General features: G+C 36.8%; 1 long non-coding RNA gene across 1 annotated transcript in view; it reads right to left on the bottom strand.

Annotated features, from left to right (window-relative positions):
• The window catches only part of LOC122802883, a 67,124-nt gene extending 46,683 nt beyond the window's left edge, over positions 1 to 20,441 (bottom strand). The window contains exon 1 of the long non-coding RNA XR_006365002.1: positions 20,376 to 20,441. This is a non-coding gene — a long non-coding RNA (uncharacterized LOC122802883). The remainder of the gene's footprint in view (positions 1 to 20,375) is intronic.
• Between the last annotated feature and the right edge of the window lie 570 nt (positions 20,442 to 21,011).

Genomic DNA, 21,011 nt, shown 5'->3' with positions numbered 1-21,011 from the left:
ATTGAAACAGACCACCAGCCTCTAGTCACTATTTTGAGAAAGCCTATGCATGCAGCTCCAGCCAGATTGCAATCTATGATGTTGAGATTGCAGAAGTACAATTTCAATCTTGTCTACTAAAAGGCAAACTTCTTTATCTTACTGATACATTATCCAGATCACCCAGAACAGCATGAAAGTGAGAATCTTGATTTTGAAGTCACGGAAATGAGAATTTTTTCTTTCACATGTCTTGATGTGCTTAGAAATCACACACCCTCAGATCCTGTTTTACAGATGGGCAAACAACATTATTGATCAAGGATGGCTGTCAAAGCAATCTAGTTTACTTCAAAAAGTGCAACCTTATTTTCCTTACAGAGATGAGATTCTGTCTGATAATGGTATTGTCAAGAAAGGTCCGGAAGTAATTGTTCCACAGTCTTTGCAACAAAAGTATATTACTATCTTGCATCATGGCCACCCAGGAACTGATTCTACTAAAAGGAGGGTGAGAGGACTAGTATTTTGTCCTTCTATATCACAAGGCATTGAGAGAGTACTTTCATCTTGTTCTGTATGTAATAGTACAAAGCCACATCATCAGGAGGAACTACTTCAGCAAAACCAGATTCCTGAACTACCTTGGTCGACTGTAGCCACTGACATTTTCAAATGGAATGGTCAGCATTACTTGGTGTTAGTAGACTCTTACTCCAATTGGTTCGAGATTGACCTACTTCCTAACTTAGCATCCAGTATTGTCATTTCTAAGATGAAGTGTCATTTTGCAGCCCATGGTAGTTCACAGAAAGTTATTTCTGACAATGGCACACAGTTTATTAGCCAGCAATTTAAAAGATTCACCGAACAGTGGGACTTTATTCATGTTATGAGTAGTCCTGAGAATCTGCAGACAAATAGTTTGGCAGAACATGGAGTAGTTACTTGAGAAGTCGAAAAGAGACACTAGTGATGTTTTCCTGAATCTCATAAATATTCCTCATGATAAACATCTTGGTTCACCTGCCCAGAAACTTCTGTCAAGACAAACCAGAACCATATTACCAGTCAGCAGTAGTTTATTGGTTCCAATTGATAAGAATAACAGATCAGTGAAAGCCCATCTGTTAAAGAAACGCCTAGCCCAGAAGTCTTATTATGATAAATCCAGCAAATAGCTCAATCTATTACGTGAAGGAGAGACAGTGAGAATGCAAATGTGCAAAGGTTATGCTCAGATTCGAGTCATGATAAGTATTTGTTCAGAGCCGAGATCATACATTGTGAAATTACAAGGAGTAGAGTTTAGGCAGAACTGGAAACATTTGATGCAGGTGTCCTAGCCTGTACCACAGCACCTAGCCTATGAGAAAGACTCTTTATCGCAGAGTGAGTTATCCAGCATTCCAGTTCCAGAGGATATTCCAGTAGATATTCCCATTTCTACGATGAATCCTGAAATTCTCAATATGAGTTGTTCACCAAAGACTGTCCCTGTCACTAAACCCAATTCTGATTACTATATTACTAGATCAGGTCCCATTTCCAGACTATGTTAGAAATACATGGCAACTTGGAAATGAACATTGTATTTGTTTCTAATGTCTATATTATTGCATGTCTTATTCCAATGTCATTTCATTGAGGGCAATCTATTTAAGAGGGAAGATGTAAATCAATGTGTGTGTAAAGCTTTAAGAAGCTTTCTAGGGGCTTGCACAAATGTATAAATACTGAGCATGTGCGAGCCTGACTGCCATTTTGTAGTTAGCTGTTAAGATGTAGGCATACATGTCTGTGTCATCTGTCTGTTTATATTTTGTAATGCTGCAATCCATCCGGAAGTGTTTCTATGTAACAAATCATATCAACGAACCCACCCATTTGTCATCTATACTAGAGAGGGAAGAGTGACACCTGTGTTTTTGGTCCTTTTTTTTTTCGGGTTGTTGGCAGTCAGCTTTTCGATTATTGACATTTCCATATAAAATATACCGAAGCACAAGTCCTCTTCAGTTAGTGTAGATTGTTAAGGGTCTTGCTTGTCAAGCTGCTCCCTGTGCCAAGACTGCAAGGTTCAAAATTCCACAACCCTTTTTTACTTTAACTTGTTTTTCATTATGATTTTTCAAGACTTAAGGTAATACATAAGACCATCTTTGGTGTTTAAGTGGTAGTGCAGAGGGCTAAAGTTTCACTACAGAGCTGTTTGTGAATGCTGCTGGTACAGAACTTGAGTCTTTTTAAGTGCTTTAAGAGCATGCTATAAAGAGTATCCCTGGTGTTTAGTATTTCACCACAAGACGTCTTTTGTAACAGCAGGAAATATGAACCTACTTGGATAGTGTACACATAGAGTTTGCAACAAATACTAACAGTCATCTTAGTTGTGTATTAAATCTGGCATAAAGAAACACTAAAAATAAAATGGTTACTTAGAAATATACATATGGGCAAAAGGATATATATGTATACAATGGTGGTAAATGAAGCAAGAAATGCAGTGATAATAAAGCGTTGTCTAAATAAAATGCTGACACTATACAATAGAAACTGTTACACTGAAAACAGATGTTGGTTGAAGGACATTAAATAATACAGTGAGATAAGATAAAAGAGGTATATACTAGAACAATGTTGTATTTAAAGTTGACTCCAAAAAAACTTGAAAAGACACAAAATCACTGAAAAACTAAAAAACTGCTCCAAACCAAGAACAAAAGACATGGACACCAAAGGTTAGTGCTTTCATTCACTTTAATATGCTGTGAACTTCATCAGAAAAGCACTCTAACCACTCTAAAACAGCATTTAAATACTTAATTAGCAGTCACATGACTGAATAATCATAGTTTAAAAAGAAAGCTCATTTTTATAAATGTAAAAAAACACATACAAAAATCCATATAGTGGAAATAGTAGAAGTAGAAAACATAATTAAAAAGTGTTTTGTACATTCGAATAAATGTCATAAAATGAAGTTTTAAAAAAACTTTATAGCTTAGTTTGCAAAAAAACACTTTATGTTAATGGTGTCATTTAGACCTGGTGCAACATCTGCACCCAAGTAAATTTGCCATAAGGATTCTTTGCACTCTAACCAGGTTTTATAATCACCCAAAAAAGTTTCTTGACTGACAGTATCTATCACTGAAAAAACAAATTTTTTGAAGTCAATACAAATACCAGCATGTTTTGCCAAAGCATTGGTTTGTTCTTTTTTCTTAATTGCTAAACAATGTTCATAAATACGTCTTTTTAAACACCTAGTAGTCTTTCCTATGTAATAACTTGGGCAGGATAAACATTGTGCAATATATACTACATTTGACAAGTGTAATATCCTTTGGCCCAAAAAGTTATTTTTATGTGACTAAATTCCACTGAAGATGTGTTACTGATGTACCTACACTGTCTACAAGAATTACAAGAATAACTACCTTTTTTCTGAATGAGTGCACTTTTTATGTCAGTTTTGTTATTGCAACCCTGTTCTAATAAACTCTTAATGTTTGTAACTTTTTTATAAGTAAACAGAGGTCGCAGTCCTATAATCTTGGCTAAATCTATATTACCTAGTACAATTTTCCAGTTGTCAACTATAATTTTTCTAATATTCCACATCTCATTAACTATAGGAAGTGGAAATGAAAATGTAAAGCTGTTGTTCAAATTCTTGAACAGGCATGTGAAGTTTTGAAAAAAGGTTTATCATTTATACCAGCAAATTCTTTTAATCTAGCTAAAGTTATTGTAGACTTTTGATTGTTCCTTAGAAAATTGAATTTGAGTTATGTCATGCTGGATGTTAACATAGACAACCAGGTTAATGTCTCTCAAATGCCTAAAAAATGTAATACCTACAATCCACCATTGCTAGGAACCTTGCAGGTCTTCCAAAATATATGTGAATCCAGCTTTAGACAGTTAAAGCCTGACAACAAGGTTCACAATTTGACTGATTTGGAAGAAAAAGCACTCAAAAGTATGTGCACTAACACCCAAGTTAGGGTTATGAGAGCAGATAAAGGGGGGAAATTGTTATTATGGCTACAAAAGATTATATTACAGCAATGGACGAAATGTTAAAAGACAATGATACATATCAGGGGGTAGAGTTGTCCACTATTAAAAATAGTTATCTGAAATTGGACACCTTACTGTCTGACATGTTTTGTCAAGGAGAAATAGATTATCAAACTTACGTCTGTTTACAAGTTGAATTTCCCAAAATGTCAGTACTCTTTGGTATTCCAAAGATACAGAAAAACAATGTTAATCCCCCTTTTAGACCAATTATATCTGCAGCAAAGTCTAAGACAGAAACACTATCTATTTGGTTGGATTTTCTTTTAAATCCTGTGATGCAGGCTTCGAAACATTACATAAAAGATTCATGGCATCTATTAGAAATCCTAAAGGACTCTACATTACCAGATAGTACTTTTGTTTTTGCTACATTGGATGTAGTTTCTCTTTACACCTGCATTGATCAGGAAATAGGCTTGGAATTTTTGAGAGAATACTTAACTACAAATACTGATTTTGACAATACAAAGATAAGTACTGTTTGTGCACTAAAGGATCTTGTTCTTAATAATACATTTTTTAAATTCAATGAACAACTATACAAACAAACATCAGGAGTAGCTATGGGGGCTAGAGTTGCCCCTGCTTTTGCTAACCTTGTGATGGTGAATTGGGAAAATAAGTCTCTTATTAAACACAGGTTGTTTGATAGGATACTGATATATCGCCGTTACATTGGTGATTTCTTTTTTCTTTGGCAAGGTAGCTATGAAGATTTCAAAATGCTAGTTTCTGACTTAAACAATTCCACTGACTTCATAAAGTTCACCATCAGTGGTTTTGGTTGTAGTGTTAACTTTTTGGATTTAAATTTGACATTTGATTTTCAGTCCAAACAGTTTATCAGTAGCATTTATAGAAAACCAGTGTTTGCCAACCAATATCTACATAGAGACAACCTCCATCCTCCTCATATGAAAAAGGGTGTTGTTAAAGGACAACTAATTAGACTTAGTAGATTAACTACATCACATACTGACTTTACAAAACAAATGGAGACTTTGAGAACTTTATTTGAGGCTAGAGGTTATGACAGATTGTGGCTGAACCAAATAGAAAATGAAGTTCTAAAGTTAAGAGATGGCAAGGCATGTCCAATTTTGAGAGGTCACACCCAATTTGAAGCATTGAATGAAGGACAGGGTATCCGTGACCACTCCAAGAATTTGAACAACAGCTTTACATTTTCATTTCCACTTCCTATAGTTAATGAGATGTGGACTATTAGAAAAATTATAGTTGACAATTGGAAAATTGTACTAGGTAATATAGATTTAGCCAAGATTATAGGACTGCGACCTCTGTTTACTTATAAAAAAGTTACAAACATTAAGAGTTTATTAGAACAGGGTTGTAATAACAAAACTGACATAAAAAGTGCACTCATTCAGAAAAAAAGGTAGTTATTCTTGTAATTCTTGTAGACAGTGTAGGTACATCAGTAACACATCTTCAGTGGAATTTAGTCACATAAAAAGAACTTTTTGGGCCAAAGGATATTACACTTGTCAAAGTGAAATGGTAGTATATGTTGTACAATGTTTATCCTGCCCAAGTTATTACATAGGAAAGACTACTAGGTGTTTAAAAAGACGTATTTATGAACATTGTTTAGCAATTAAGAAAAAAGAACAAACCAATGCTTTGGCAAAACATGCTGGTATTTGTATTGACTTCAAAAAATTAGTTTTTTCAGTGATAGATACTGTCAGTCAAGAAACTTTTTTGGGTGATTATAAAACCTGGTTAGAATGCAAAGAATCCTTATGGCAAATTTACTTGGGCGCAGATGTTGCACCAGGTCTAAATGACACCATTAACATAAAGTGTTTTTTGCAAACTAAGCTATAAAGTTTTTTTAAAACTTCATTTTATGACATTTATTAGAATGTACCAAAAACGTTTTAATTATGTTTTCTACTTCTACTATTTCCACTATATGGATTTTTGTATGTATTGTTTTACTTTTATAAAAATGAGCTTTCTTTTTAAGCTATGATTATTCAGTCATGTGACTGCTAATTAAGTATTTAAATGCTGTTTTAGGGTAGTTAGAGTGTTGTTCTGATGAAGTTCCCAGCATATTAAAGTGAATGGAAGTGCTAACCTTTGGTGTCCGTGTCTTTTGGTCTTGGTTTGGAGCAGTTTTTTAGTTTTTCTGTATTTAAAGTTGGTTACACTATTTTATTTAACTACAGACAGTAACAGCATATAACAGTCGCTGTAATCATTTTTAATTGAATATTATGCAGTTTAATAGGTGAAGTTTGATAGCACACTAGCAATAAGAATTTGATGCTTTTAGTTATATTTTTTGTTGGGAAAGCTGTGGGAAGATGCTGAATAGGGATAAGAGGGGTCACTTGAATGGTAAACGTATTCAGGGATGGGATGTTTTCTCCCATGAAGGGAATGATTGGTTGTTTATATTTTGAAAACTACTTTTTACACAGGCAGTTTTTATTTGTACCTTTTAAATGGATGTCTAAGCAATGCATTTATAACATATATGAAATGAATGGTAAACTACTGCGGTGGTGGTGCTGCAGTAACATTGTCGCTTCACAGTTAGACGTTGCCCGTTCGATCCTCAGTTAGAGCATCTTCTGTGTGACGACATGCGTGAACGGGCATTCCTTTGTTGAAGGTTGTGCGTTAGGCCTGGCAAGCCAGCACGTAAAACTCTACTGCCAATCATTAGTGGACTGGAGTTCTGCTGTGGCGACCCCTAACCGGGAAAAAGCTGAAAGACACAAACAAACATGAAATGAATGGTAGAAAGTTTTCAGCACACATACAATGTTATGTACAAACACAAAAACAGAACAATGGTTAAATAAAAAGGTATAGTATGCATTTCTATCAATGTCAATGGCTTAAATAACAGCTGTAAAAGAGGAAGCTTACAAAGATATCTTAAACTATGTAAAACGTAATTAGTATTTTTACAAGAAACACATCATATACAGCAAGACATTAATAAGATTACTATGCAAACTGCACATTACTAGCAAGTTCAGAATATAATAAAAAGGAAAGAGGTGCAACAATATTATGGAGAAAGACTACCTTGATGCCCAAGATCATAAATTAAGTCAATGATAACTCAGGAATGTTTTGTTTATTGTCAATATTAATGAATGGTTTGGCTTATACGCTGGTAAACAACTATTGGATACCAGGAGTGGGTGTCAGGGCAGCCAAACAACATTTAGAGAACATAATACAACATTCCAAAGGTAATACAATAATTGCAGGAGATTTTAATTGTATGTTTGTCTTTTTGGCTTTTCTCGGTTAGGAGTTGCCACAGCGGAACTCCGGTCTGCTAATGATTGGCAGTAGATTTTTTATGGTGCTGAGTTACCAGCCTGACGCCCAACCTTCAGCAAAGGCATGCCCATTCACGCATGTCTTTTGGAGGCCACTTGACCACAGAGAGGACATGCAGACTCCACACAGAAGGCACTCCAGCCGTGAATCGAACAGGAGAACCTTTTGTTGTGAGGCAATAATGCTACCGCTGTACCACCGCGGCTTATGAAAGAAAAGGATACAAATGCTAAAAAACACATGCAAGAAATCTCCACTATCAAAATTAATTACAGAGTTTACTAACTCGTATAACTTAATGGACATTAACACATATGCTGAACAAGATTCATTGATATTCACACATTACTCACACAGACGTAACACCTTTTCCAGAATAGAGAGAGTTTATATAACAAAAGATCTTACCACAAAAATAAGCAAAGTCAAAACAATCACCTGTCTCTTCTCAGACCATAATGCAATAACTTTTGAAATATATTTTAACTTTAAAAGAAAACTTACAATCATAAGAATTCCAGCCTATATAGCAAACCTTAAAGAGTTTAAACAATACTATACTGCAGAGATGCAAACACTTCCAGATTTAAACCGTAGCCTGGTATAAAAAACAAACAAAAGCATTGGAATAAAGAACTGTCAGAACTACAAACTAAAATAGACAAGATGAAATTAGATATTCATAAATGCAACTTAGCTTCAGAAAAAGAATTAGAAGACCTCAACAAAAAATACTTAGAAATAATAACCCATAAAACAATGATTAATCTACAGAAGGTCAAATTATGTGCTTACTCTATGAATCTAAAAAATCAAAGGAGAATAGCTAACAGGATGAAAAGAATGATACAGGCAAATCAGATAAACAAATATACAATATAGACAAAAAAAGAACAGTATCAGACTTAGATGGATTCCCAGAAGCCTTTGGAATGCATTTTAATAAACTCAATAGTCAAGAAAATAAAGGAAAATCAAGTGAAGCACTTAGAAAATTTCTTAAGGAAAATATAAGACTAAGATTATCAGATGAACACAGAAAAATAATAGATAAAGATATAACTGTGACAGAAATTAAAGTGCAAATCAAGAAACTAAAATTAAACAAAGCACCATGAAGAATATTACACCAGAGATGTTTAAACTACTATCTGATAATGCATTAAATCTATTACTAAGTGTGTTCACATCAGTTAAAGAAGGTAATAAATGTCCTCCCTTCTTGGAAATACACTTAAGTATCACTAAGTTTGAAACAAGATAAAACCTGATGAGTGTACCTCATATAGACCCATAAGTTTATTAAATATAGATGATAAAATATTTATGACGTTCATGCAAAAAGAATAAAACAAATATTGTCATTATTGATAGAGAATGATCAAACAGGATTCATTAAAAACAGAAATACATATGACAATATAAAGAGAATTGTGTCCCTTATTGATTTCATAAACAAAAAATAAATAAATAAAATGAAAGTCATTTGTTTAGATATCAACACTACATTCACTTCCATGAATTGGGATGGATTTTCAAAAAATGTTACCTCGCTAATAAGGTCTCTTTATGATAAATCTTCGGCATACATATAAATAGGAGCCTGTTTATCTGAACCTATTTACAAAAGGTACAAAACAGGGTTGTTCACTTTCTCTTTTATTTGCATTAATAATAGAACCATTAGCAAATTTCATGTGTGCAAACCCAAACATTCAAGGAATTCAACTAGATACTGACCTTGAGTTAAAAATCCAACTATTTGCAGGTGACATTTTATTGACTTTAAAAGAAGATAATAACATACTAAAAGAACTATGGAAAGCAACAAAACAGTTTAAGAAGATTTCTGGACTATAATTTAATGAAAATAAAACCAATATGTTACTAATAAATATGAACAAAGAAGCATTAAATAAAATATATCATAAATATCTATCTAGAAATACTTAGGAGTTAAAATTGCAAATGACATAGATACAACAGTGCAACTAAACTATAAAGACATTTTGGATAATATCAAAGAATTCATACAAAAATGGAATAAGCTATTTTTTACCATGGAGGAAAGACTATATATAATTAAAATGATTATATTCCCGAAAATTCTGCATTGTATACAAGTTTGCTCACTACCGCCACCTAAATCATATTTAAAACAATTTGAAGGGTTAATAATGAAATTCGTATGGCACCCTAAAAAACCCAGAGTTGCCCTAAGACAACAATTTGACAAATGGGAAGAAGGTGGAAAAGGCTTACCAGATTTAAAAGGATATATACAATTGTCAGCTTTTAAAACAGTTTCTCTATGGTTAAACAAAGAATATACTTCCAAATGGAAACTATTACATGAAAACATCTGGTTAAAAACAACTCATGATACAATAAATAAACATATGGAAATAGTACTGAATAGCTTACTTTGGTTATTGAAGGAATATATGGCAACAGGGAAACACAAAAATATAAGTTCTAAATACATTATCAATACCCTAAAGTCTTTTATGCACTTTGTAAACAAAAATCCGGATATAAAAGGATGGTCTTTTTTCTATTCCCTATAGCATATACACAAAATAATATTATAACACAGGGCTCAGTAGCAGTTAAAACACTTAGTAAGAATAATCTAATTTACTGGCATCAGTTGATAAACACTAATAAAGTACTAATGATAGAGCAAATTATTAGTGAGTTCAACCTTGAAAATAACATGTGGTTAACACTGCAGGGATTAAGACAAACAGTTTTAAACCAACAGGCAATAATGCAGAAGTCTGTTAAGGAAAAGTTTCCTAAGTTCATAGAGCAATTAATAATGCTAATGGAATTTCCCACAAATGGGAAAGGAATTTTATCAGTATTGTACAAATCAGTTAAATAAACAAGAATTCATAATAAACAAAATATATGGAAATACTATGAAACAGTTCATAGTTTCATAGGTTCATACTAGGCTATCTGCCCTGGGGCATTTATAAGCCTAGCCCGATTGTGTTTGGCTTACGCCACCCCTTGATTTGAGTATACTGTGCCCTTTTTAAAGTTTAGTTTACTGTGCCTCTGTCTAATAGTGACACGGAAGTAATCCCCAGGACAAACCTACGATCCCCCATCCACTCATCAAGATTCTTCTTGAAGAGAGTCAGTGAGGTGCTCTGCCTAACATGAATTGGAATTCTATTCCAGAGTGAAGGGAGCCCCTGGGTTATGAATCTGTCCCTCCAGCATGTTCTATTTATTTCTGTGCTGAGGTTCAAGTCCCTCAAGCACGTGGCTATAAGGGATTTAGATTTACTGAGGTGGAGCATGTCCATTAATTCTGGGTTGGACATAGCTTTATATGTCAGGCATAGATCGCCTCGAAGTAGGCGGTATGCAACTGAGTAGAGCTGGAGTTTTTTTAACCGAGCAGCATATGGCATCTGTTTGAGTCCCTTGATCCTCCTGGTGAGGTACTTTTGGGGTCTTTCTAATTGCTGCAGGTGTCGGGTAAGGTACATCCCAAAGGGGGCATTGTATTCTATGATGGGCCTGATGAGGGATGAATAAAGGGGCATGATTACCTCTCTGGATCTAGATGTGAATCCTTTCATGATGAGGTGGGCTATGTAGAAGGTCTTTCTAACCACTTTGGCAATGTGGTTGTCAAAAGAGAGATTGCTATCAACTTGGGTCCCCAGATCCCTAATTACTTTCTCTGTACTTAATGGGTTAACACTTATGAGGTAATTTGTGGGCACATTGTTTTTGCCAAAGGGTATGACTATACACTTTTTGGCATTTAGCTTTAGACCATGGCTCTGGCATCAGTTATCCATCTCTGCGAGACCTTTTTGAAGGATGTTTGTGTCAGCTGGAGAGTCAATTATGGCGCCCAGTTTGCAGTCATCTGCAAACTTGGTGAGCCATAGTCCTCCCACGTTGGCCTGTACCTCAGAAAAGTAAATACTGAACAAGAGAGGTCCCAGGACAGAACCTTGTGGGACGCCACTTGTGACCGGTTTCAAGTCTGACATGGCTCCAGCAACTCTGACTCTGTGGGTTCTGTCTTTGAGCCAGTTTGCAACCCATCTTGTGACATAGGGGTTTATATTTAGGCTGGATAGCTTATCTATGATGCCCGAGTGGGGTATTGTGTCAAATGCCTTTGCGAGGTCCAGATAGGCTGTGTGGACTACCTTCCCTTCATCTATGGCCTTGGTGACTGTTTCGAAGAAGTCGACCAGGTTCAAAAGGCAGGATCTGCTCTTGACAAAGCCAAATTGGGTAGGATCTAGTGTCTGTAGGTCCCTAATGTCTTTGTTTATGAGTTCCATGATGATCCTCTCCATAGCCTTGCATACTAGGCTAGTCAGGCTTATGGGGCGATAGTTTCCAGGGTCTGCAGAGGTGCCACCTTTGTGGAGTGGGACCACTATTGCTGTACGCCATTCTTTGGGCAGATATCCTGTAGTGAGGCTGAGATTGTACAGCAGTTTTACTTGAGGGATTAGTTCTCTTGGAGTTCATGTAGGACGCAACCCGGGACGCCATCTGGTCCCATGGAAGCAGTGTTTTTTGCTTTGGAGAGGGCGGCCTTCACCTGAGCATCAGAGATGTTTGGGAGGTTGCACTCTGCCGGGATAGATACTTGCTCTTTTGGGGGGAGATGTTTGCACTGAACCTGTCTGCCAGGATATTGGCGATGTCTGTGGGTTCAGTGTATTTTTTGTCGTTTAGAATCAACTCAGAACAAGTCTGGGAGTTGCATCCCAGGTTCCTAACATAACTGAAAAAAGCCTTATGATTGTCTTTAGTGTCCTGTGCAATTTTTCTCTCAAAGCTGGCCTTGGAGGATTTTATGAGGGATCCTAATTTTTTGCTAGTACTGATCAGAGATACCTTCCCTTTTAGGGATTTTGCTCTATCATGTAGTAGTTTCCTCCTTCTGTTGTACAGTTTATTTATGGCTGGGGTCCACCAGACTGGACGCCTGCCTTTGGATGATTGGGTCTTGATTTTGTTTGGGATAGCATGATCCATGCATTCCTGGAGATGTCCGTAGAATGTGTTTATATAGGATTCTGCAGTTTGGGCCATAGTTTCCACTGGCCCTGGGGCCTTGAAGGAATCCACTTCACTTTTGAGAAGTGTGAATTTCGCTTTTGAGAAGTTTTTCACTGTGGTTTTCTGGGCTGGGGGTGGGGTCGGGATGTGGATATCCAGTGAAATTAATTTATGGTCTGATCTTACCAATGAAGGATATACTTCTGGTATGGAGCATAGAGTCCCCATGTTGGTAATGATCAGGTCTAGTATGTTTTCCCCTCTTGTGGGAGTGGTGACTAGTTGTTCCATAGCATTTGAGTTTATAAATTCCAGGAACCTTTGGGCTAAGGTGCTGGGGCTTGAGTAATGCTCCCAGTCTATGTTTGGGTAGTTGAAGTCACCCAATATAATGGTGTTCGGAGAGATATTAGTGTTCTCTAATGTTTTCAGGAAAGCCAAGTGGGATTCCTGACTTTGAGACGGTGGTCTGTAGGATGCTATAAACTGAAAATCAGTCTTGCCCACTGTCAGTTGCACATGGATGGTCTCCGATACTTCATGCACTGCCACTAAACTGGAGGTGTGGATATCCTTGATAAATATGGAAACTCCCCCTCCTTTTGTGGTTTGGTCCGGGATTTGGGGCCGAAAAGCATGATATGAGGTATAACCTGGTAGTGCTGGGGTGCTCTCTGGAACCTTGAACCAGGTTTCTGTCGCTGCACAGATATCGATGTTCTCCATACTGAGGAGAGTTTCGAGTGCATGCATCTTGAGGTTAAGACTTCTGGCGTTTAGCAGCACTATTCTTAGTTTCTTGTTCCTTGTGCTGTCTATGGAGGTGGGTTTGACTTTTTTGAGCCTTGCCTAAAAAAGGCACTATGGGGGTGGCAAGAGCCTTTGCCAATATCCGAAAGCCCAGGGGTGACAGGTGCAAGCCGTCCCTAGCAAAGCAACGTGGCTTATCGAGCATGTCATCCCAGGCTGACAGACACTGGATCCCCTTTGAATGACACCAAAATTTTAGCCAATTGTTAAAATCGATCATTTTGTCTTTATACTGTGGCATCATTCTAGGTGAGGGTAAGATGCTGCTCAAGGTCAGGGTCATACCGGCCTGGGCTACATGATCAGAGAGCTCCTCTATGTCTCTTTTCATGTAGTCAAGGGAGGTACGTCTCAGGTCATTCACGCCAGCATGTACAATGACTGAGTCATATTTGTATTTGCTTTGGAGTGACCTGAGTGCTTGCGTTATGTGGCGGATCCTAGCGCCCGACAGGCAGCTCACTGTGACCTTCTCTTTATTCAGCCTGGTGAGCAGGACATCAGTGTGTCTGACAATAGAGTCACCTATTACAAGGGCATCAGGTGTGTTATTCAGCCTTAAGGGCTGTGACTGCTTGGCACACTGACTTTGTGTGCTATGTGTTGTACATGTTTTGTTTTGGGGTAGCGTTTGCTTGGATGTCTGCTTTGGAGGTCACTGTTGCTTAGGTAGATTTTTATTTAGAGCCTCCGAGTATGTTTTTGTGTTTTTATGTGTTTGGTTCACTGTTGTGGTGGGACTATGTGATACTGGAATTGTGTTGTGTGAGGTTACCTTCTCCTCCTCACTGGTTACACAGTTTTGAGATGAGAGAGCTCAGCCTCCAGTTTGGCTATATGGTTGCTTCTCTCACATATATTTGAACCTGTTTGGAGGAGGAGAGGGTTGTCCGTGTACATGAGACAGTTGTAACATTGCCTCAAAATTCCCAGATTCACCAGCTGGACTGGAGAGGAAACCATTGACTGACCTTTGGACATGCTAGAGTAATATAGGGAACTGAATTAAAACGGACCAATAGGGGACAAGGTAATCGTAGGGAGTATAAGAGTAAGTAGTGCTTATGGTTTATTAGTGCTAACTTGTAAGATTACTTATTTGGACCAGTGAGGGGCCTTAAAATGAGAATATGGTGTTTAGTTTGAAAGATCGAGCAGTTCTAAGGGAAAAAGTGAACAGCAGACTTTGTGGAGCCAGGAATAGTTTAAACCCAATTAGCCGGCGCTGCCCGATGTTGCGCTATGCGCAAAACCACGCAAAACCACTCAAAAGAGGGTTTTAAGAGTTAATGGCCAGATGATAAAAATAAAAATCTAATTCTTACACCTCTAAAACTAACATCTTTATCACTATATTGGCAACTTTTCACGTGGTAATTTATACATAGAACATACTTAACACCACACAAATTAGAACTAAAATATAAGAAAGAAAATAGATGTTGGAGGTGTAAATAACAATCAATAGCGAATTGGCAACACATGTTCTATGAATGTCATTTACTTAAACAATATTGGGAAAGTATTAACTATTTGTTACAGGCATTGCTCACTGATCATTTCCAACTTACAAAATCTCTAGTTTTGTTGAATACACCTGTGCTGTCTTGTGTTCCAATGCAAAAATATGTAATTTTGTTAAGTCTCCTTGCTATTGCAAGGAAAAATATTAGACAAAACTGGAAAGCTGTAACTCCTCCCAGTTTAAACATTTCAAGAACATGGTTTTATCAGTCTTGCAGTTGGAACTGAAAACAATCAAGGAAAAAAAAAACAGAACAACCTACTTAAGCATTGCCTGGCAGAAAGTAAATCAAGTGCTGGAAACAGAAGGCTGTAATAAATTATAATCTTATTCAAAGATACATTCAAGAAAACAAAGTTTTTCAAGTATAGACATCCTATGTAAATAGTTGGTTTTGTAATGTTTCTTTTTGGAATTGTTTCTTTAAGCTTTGACTATGTAAATATTTCTTTGATATACATACTGTAAAGATGTTTATGTTTCTGAAAATCAATAAAAATGTATTCAGTAAAAAAATACTTCTTTTGTGTTTCAAAGCTTGTTCTATTATCTGTTTAAATGCCTGTAGGGCATAATAAAAATATATCCCAGGTGTTTAATGTTTTCTCATCCCATCTCACCCTACACACCACTCCATGACTTTTGTGCTGCAAAACTTGTTTCATTCTCTTTTTAGGTATCTTTATGGCACAATATGAAGAGTATCCCTGGTATTTAGTGCCTCCCCAACTTCTTTTGTGCTGTAAAACTTCTTCTATTATATTTTTAATTGCCTTTAAGGCATTATATAAACAGTACCTATGGTGTCTAATTTTCACCACCTCTCAATATTGTAAGATTTACTTGTCAGTTTGGGGGAGTGTGGTGGAATGACAGCCCCCCACCCAAAGACATTCACACATTCATATATCTAGACAAGTACAGCTTCCTGCCTCACTCAGTCACACTCACAGATACACTTACCCACACACACACACACACACACACACACACACACACACACACACACACACACACACACACACACACCTGCACACACACACACACACACACACACACACACACACACACACACACATACACACACCATTACCTTGCTGTTAAACAACCTGGTAATTATCTCTAGTGAGATCTCACCGATGGGTGAATACTAACTTATTAGCATCTCTAGTAGGCACTGTTGGGAGGTTGCCTGTGACATGAAAGTTGTTATTGTAAGGAGTGAAACTGGTTTACTTCTCATGGTATCCTTTCTAAATTCTGCCTTCCATATTAAGTCTTTCGCATCTATAGCACTATATCTACACTTTTCCGTACGGCATCTTTAGTACCACTATCAATAAATAATTTGTATGTTCCATGCCTACAACTTCACAGTGCACTCATAACTTTAACTGCACTGTATGGTTCCTGAAAACAGTTTACAGATACGCAAATGTGGTCACTGAATTCCACAGTTGTCCATGTGAAAAATCAAATTAAAAAAATCAGTAGTTCCATAAGAAATTTCAATTAAAATTGTGTTTAATTTGCAGGTACTGCAGTATGCATAAAAGTTCTATCAGTATAGCCATTGCAAGTCATGGTATTCTTGCTGTCCTCAGAGGAAGACTGACACTTCAGCTAGAATATTTTCACTGTACTGTGAAACTTTTTTTCCTCCTTTGGTAAGGCTTTATTTCTGCATACTTTCTGCAGGTACTCCTGAAAGAAATGTCCTATTCAGTATACAGATGTACGTCTGACAACCCAGTTGATTTTTGCACCTTGAGATCAGACATTATGGTGCAGAAACCAGTTGGGTTGTTAATTGTCTGTCTTGACACTCCCTGTTTAGGGTTGTTACTTTTGAGCAGTCTTCTTCTTCTTCTTCTTTCAGCTTTTCCTGGTTAGGGGTCGTCACAGCGGATCACCTTGTCCGCTCATGATTGGCATTGGAGTTTTACAGTGTCGAGTTGCCAGCTCGGCGCCCAACCTTCCACAGAAGACACACACACACACACACACACACACACACACACACACACACACACACACACACACACACACACTAAAACCTAGGGCCAATTTAGAGTGTCCAATCCACCTGCAGCATGTCTTTGGGATGTGGGAGGAAACCGGAACACCCGGAGGAAACCCACGCGACCACATGGAGGGCATGCAGACTCCACACAGAAGGCACCCCAGCCGAGGATCGAATAAAGGTCAGGCTGCATACTTTCTGTCCTTCTATTTTTTTGGAATCTTCAGAGGTGCACAAGCAGACCAGCAATCTTCACAAAGGATAGAACCTTTATTTGGAGCCAGACCCACTATACCGCATATCCAATGAGTACATTTATGGGTTGCATATGCATTTATGTTTATGTTTGCTCACAATTTTCAGTTAGTAGTGCTCTCTCTCTATATATACATATATAAAATATATAATATATATATATATATATATATATATATATATATATATTTAACCTAGTAATACAGCTTTATAAAACCAAGTGCAATGCTACAAAAAAAGAAATCCACGCTGCTGCAACATTTCTCTTCACCACTGTCATGGAACTCTTGTTTTTTTTTTTTTCCTAATGAAGTGTCTTACTCTGTTCCTGTCCCTAATTTTGTGGGTTTAGCAGTTAGCAAATGCTATCTGTTAGTGCAATAATCATTGCATTCTGTTCTAAAAATTAATCTTACTGTTGATTTCCCTCAGACCAGAAGAAGCCTTTGTTATGATTAATGGTATTTTTTTTTATTTTAATTTATTTTTAAAAACAGTATGTTTCCGTACAACATTATCAATGGAACTGGGATTAACAAAGCTCCTGCACCATGCATGCATGCATGAAAGAATACAATGATATGAAGACAAAGTACAAGAAAGGGCAAATAATTAACCTATGGCAACAGAACAGAAATTAGAAAATATGCTGGAGTTAGGAAAGGAACATGGCTACAATAGAAGCTTAGTTTTCAGTACCTCAGGTATGATTTGCAGTTCTTCATAGGCAATGATCATTTGTTACTTTCCTACTGTTATCAAAAAAACAGAAGCTTAACCCTTAGAAACACTGTTTGTATAACAGGCAGGCAATATTGCAGGAAAAAAAAGTAGCATCTGCCTTACTTCAGGGAAAGGAAGTCTGGTGGCTTTCACATAAGTAGAGTGGTGGCAAGGGTGCCATCGTGGAAGGATAACTCAACCAATTTCTGTATCATTTTACAGGAAGAGAATTCAGTAATGTTGTAACTGTATCAGGGGCTAGAAGGCATGGAAGACAACAGTGCTGTAATTCTCGCAAGTGTGAAGGACAGGAATACTGAAATCTACAGCACTGATAAATTGGTTGCCTTAAATTACAAAAAAGAACTGGATGGCTGTGGTGCTGAGAAACTCTTTTACCAGGAAGTGAAGATGTGCACTTTGACAATATGAGGTCTGTTAGCACAGTTGGTGGCAAGGAATTCCACTTATGTGTAAGTGCTACCTCACAGATAGAAAATGTCCATAAGGCAGGATTTTATTATGCAGGGTTCATACCTCTCAGCTGTCCAGATTTAGCATCATATTTTTGGGCTATTCCTCATAAAATATGTGTATTTTTAGGCAAATCACTGGGATGACCTGAAGACTGAAGTCATTAAATAATGACAGACAATTGAGTTTCATACTTCAAATCCTTCATAAAATGTATATTGACACACCCTGCTACTCTAGCAACTTTCTAAGTTTATAAGAGCAATAAAATCTGTCTCTATTTTTGTGCCTTTGCCCCCCCCCCCCCCCATTTTGTCAGACATTGTCCAAATTTCTTGCACTAAGAAGTTGAGAGGTATGGCATGGTTACAAGGATGTTAACTATTATAAAAGAACTAGTTTGAAGAAAGGTCGGGTATTCTGACACAAAGACCCATTATATCATTGCCCCAGAAGTGAAAGAAGGCCAGTATACCACTAAAATAACAACTCGCCAGTTGGATAGAGTGTCCTCATTGGTGCTGAGATAAAAAGTTTCAGTTGTTGAATAAAATGAAAACTGAATTTGTATACTAAATTACCCAGCATGCTCCATTTCATCTTCTATGAACAATTGAATTTCATCCTCCAGAAAGTTCTTTAAAGTTAGTTTAACAGTAGACTCTATCATTCTTTATTTGGTTCTGTTCCTGTTAATTTATTTGCAGCTGTGGTTAGTTTTGTAGTAAAAGCAGAAGACATTCAGTTATCAGAATGTGTGTTTGTTTGTCTAGTCTGGGTTGTGCTGAAGACCAAACTATTTTAAGCTGCAAAAGAACTTGTTGTTACATTCTTGGTCACCACAGCAACCATACAATGACCTGCTTTCCTGGAAATATTACAAACATTGCCCTACGCCATATATATATGTATATATATATATATATATATATATATATAGTTTATATTTACATATCAATAATATGAACCATGATGTGATTACTTGGTATTTCATGTTATCAAATGAAAACTTACAGAAAGCACAAAAAGTTGATACCAGCTGTCTTTGTATTACCATTCAGCAGATATTCTAACTCGTTTGGTCATAAGATATACATATTAACATAATTATCACATTTCTGTACATATCTGTGGCAGTGTGCATCTGGACAGGTTGTGATTCAGTATTAAACATGCCCATGACCAAAGAGCTCATGAGTGGCTCTTCAGATGAGTGGGGTACTTGGTAACACAAAAATTATGTTTTTTCTAGGAAATATTATGAAGGTATGGGTTATGTCAATAATTATATCAATAACATGAACCATGTGGTGATTACATGGTATTTCTGGGCACCAAATGAAAGCTTGCATAAAGTTGCAAACATTGTCACTGATAGCAGCTGTCTGCGTACTGACATTCAGCAGATATTCCAATTTGCTTAGTAATAAGATATGCATATTAGCATAATGATCATATTTCTCTATGGATCTCTGGAATCATGCACTTGGATAGATTGTGATTCAGTATTTAACATGCCCTGTCACCAGAGAGGTCATGAATGGCTCCTCATAAGAGTGGGGGACTTGGTAACACAAAAAATGTATTTGTTTTCCTGGAATATGTTCATAATTACATTAATAACTTTGGGCAGAAGGAATTTACATGGGACTCATTGGTATCAACTGAAAGTATGTATAATGCCTAAAAAGCTTTGCAGTGATAGTTGGTGACTAACCAGCACTGCATGACAGATATTTACATTTATTTGTCTATGAATTATTGAAATATGCATAGTATTCATAATTATGCAAATATATGAAAAATGGAATGCCATCTACAAATCAAGCTTGCTGCTAAATGAAGATTGCATCTACCCAAACAAACCTCGCACTGATAATTGGGGTTTGTCCGCTATGGTTACAGAGATATCAATACTTGTATGTACATTTATAATAAGTAAATGTATATATTATCTAATTATTGTGTCTGGCTAACATAATAAAACCATTGTGAAGAAGTGTGCACTGAATAACTTTTGCATTTTAACTTTTTGGTAACTTTTATCATTTTTGAGATACATACATTTGTTTACAACTTGGTTGAAAAAGTACATTCTCTGAATTTTACCTCAGGTGTAGGCTGTCCAGGCAGGATCTCATCAGGTGGCAGTAGGTGTGAAATTCTACTATGGCTAGGTGTGAAACATAAAAATATGACCATTAATATCATGTCGACTGGAGGTGTCCCTATAACAAACAGAGTGATCCATACATTCATTTATTTACATTTTGCTGACTGGATTAGTACCACTAGATCAGTTTCAGTGGACACCTGAGGTGGCATTCTTGCTGACTAGGGGAACTTTGGTCCGGGTACAGGGGAACTTCTGCTACTGTTTTAGATAAGTGTTGTGGTATCTTTTTCATCCAACTGTGCTACCAACAACTCAGCCAAGCTGATGGGGCCTCTCTTTAACATCTCATCCAAAGGATGGTACACTCAAGACTGCAGCACTCCTATTATGCTGTAATGCAGTGTCAGTACTGGAAAATGAATATAGCCAGCTGGCGCAGGAAGACAATCCACAAATGCCTGCACTAAAAGAAATCGTGCAACCTACTGAACCTATCTAATAACTACATGTAATGGAATTTTCCAAAGCTACATCCCAGTCTATAAAACTCTTCCATAGCCCTACTCATTAAACTAGATAAAAATTCCCCTTTGGCAAAGCATGATCAGGGGTATGCAAAGCACAGCATA

The sequence above is a fragment of the Protopterus annectens genome, chromosome 5.part0 (assembly GCF_019279795.1).
Source record: "Protopterus annectens isolate FY-2018-M chromosome 5.part0, PAN1.0, whole genome shotgun sequence".
Taxonomy (NCBI): domain Eukaryota; kingdom Metazoa; phylum Chordata; order Ceratodontiformes; family Protopteridae; genus Protopterus; species Protopterus annectens.
This window is presented reverse-complemented; position numbering and strand designations above follow the sequence as displayed.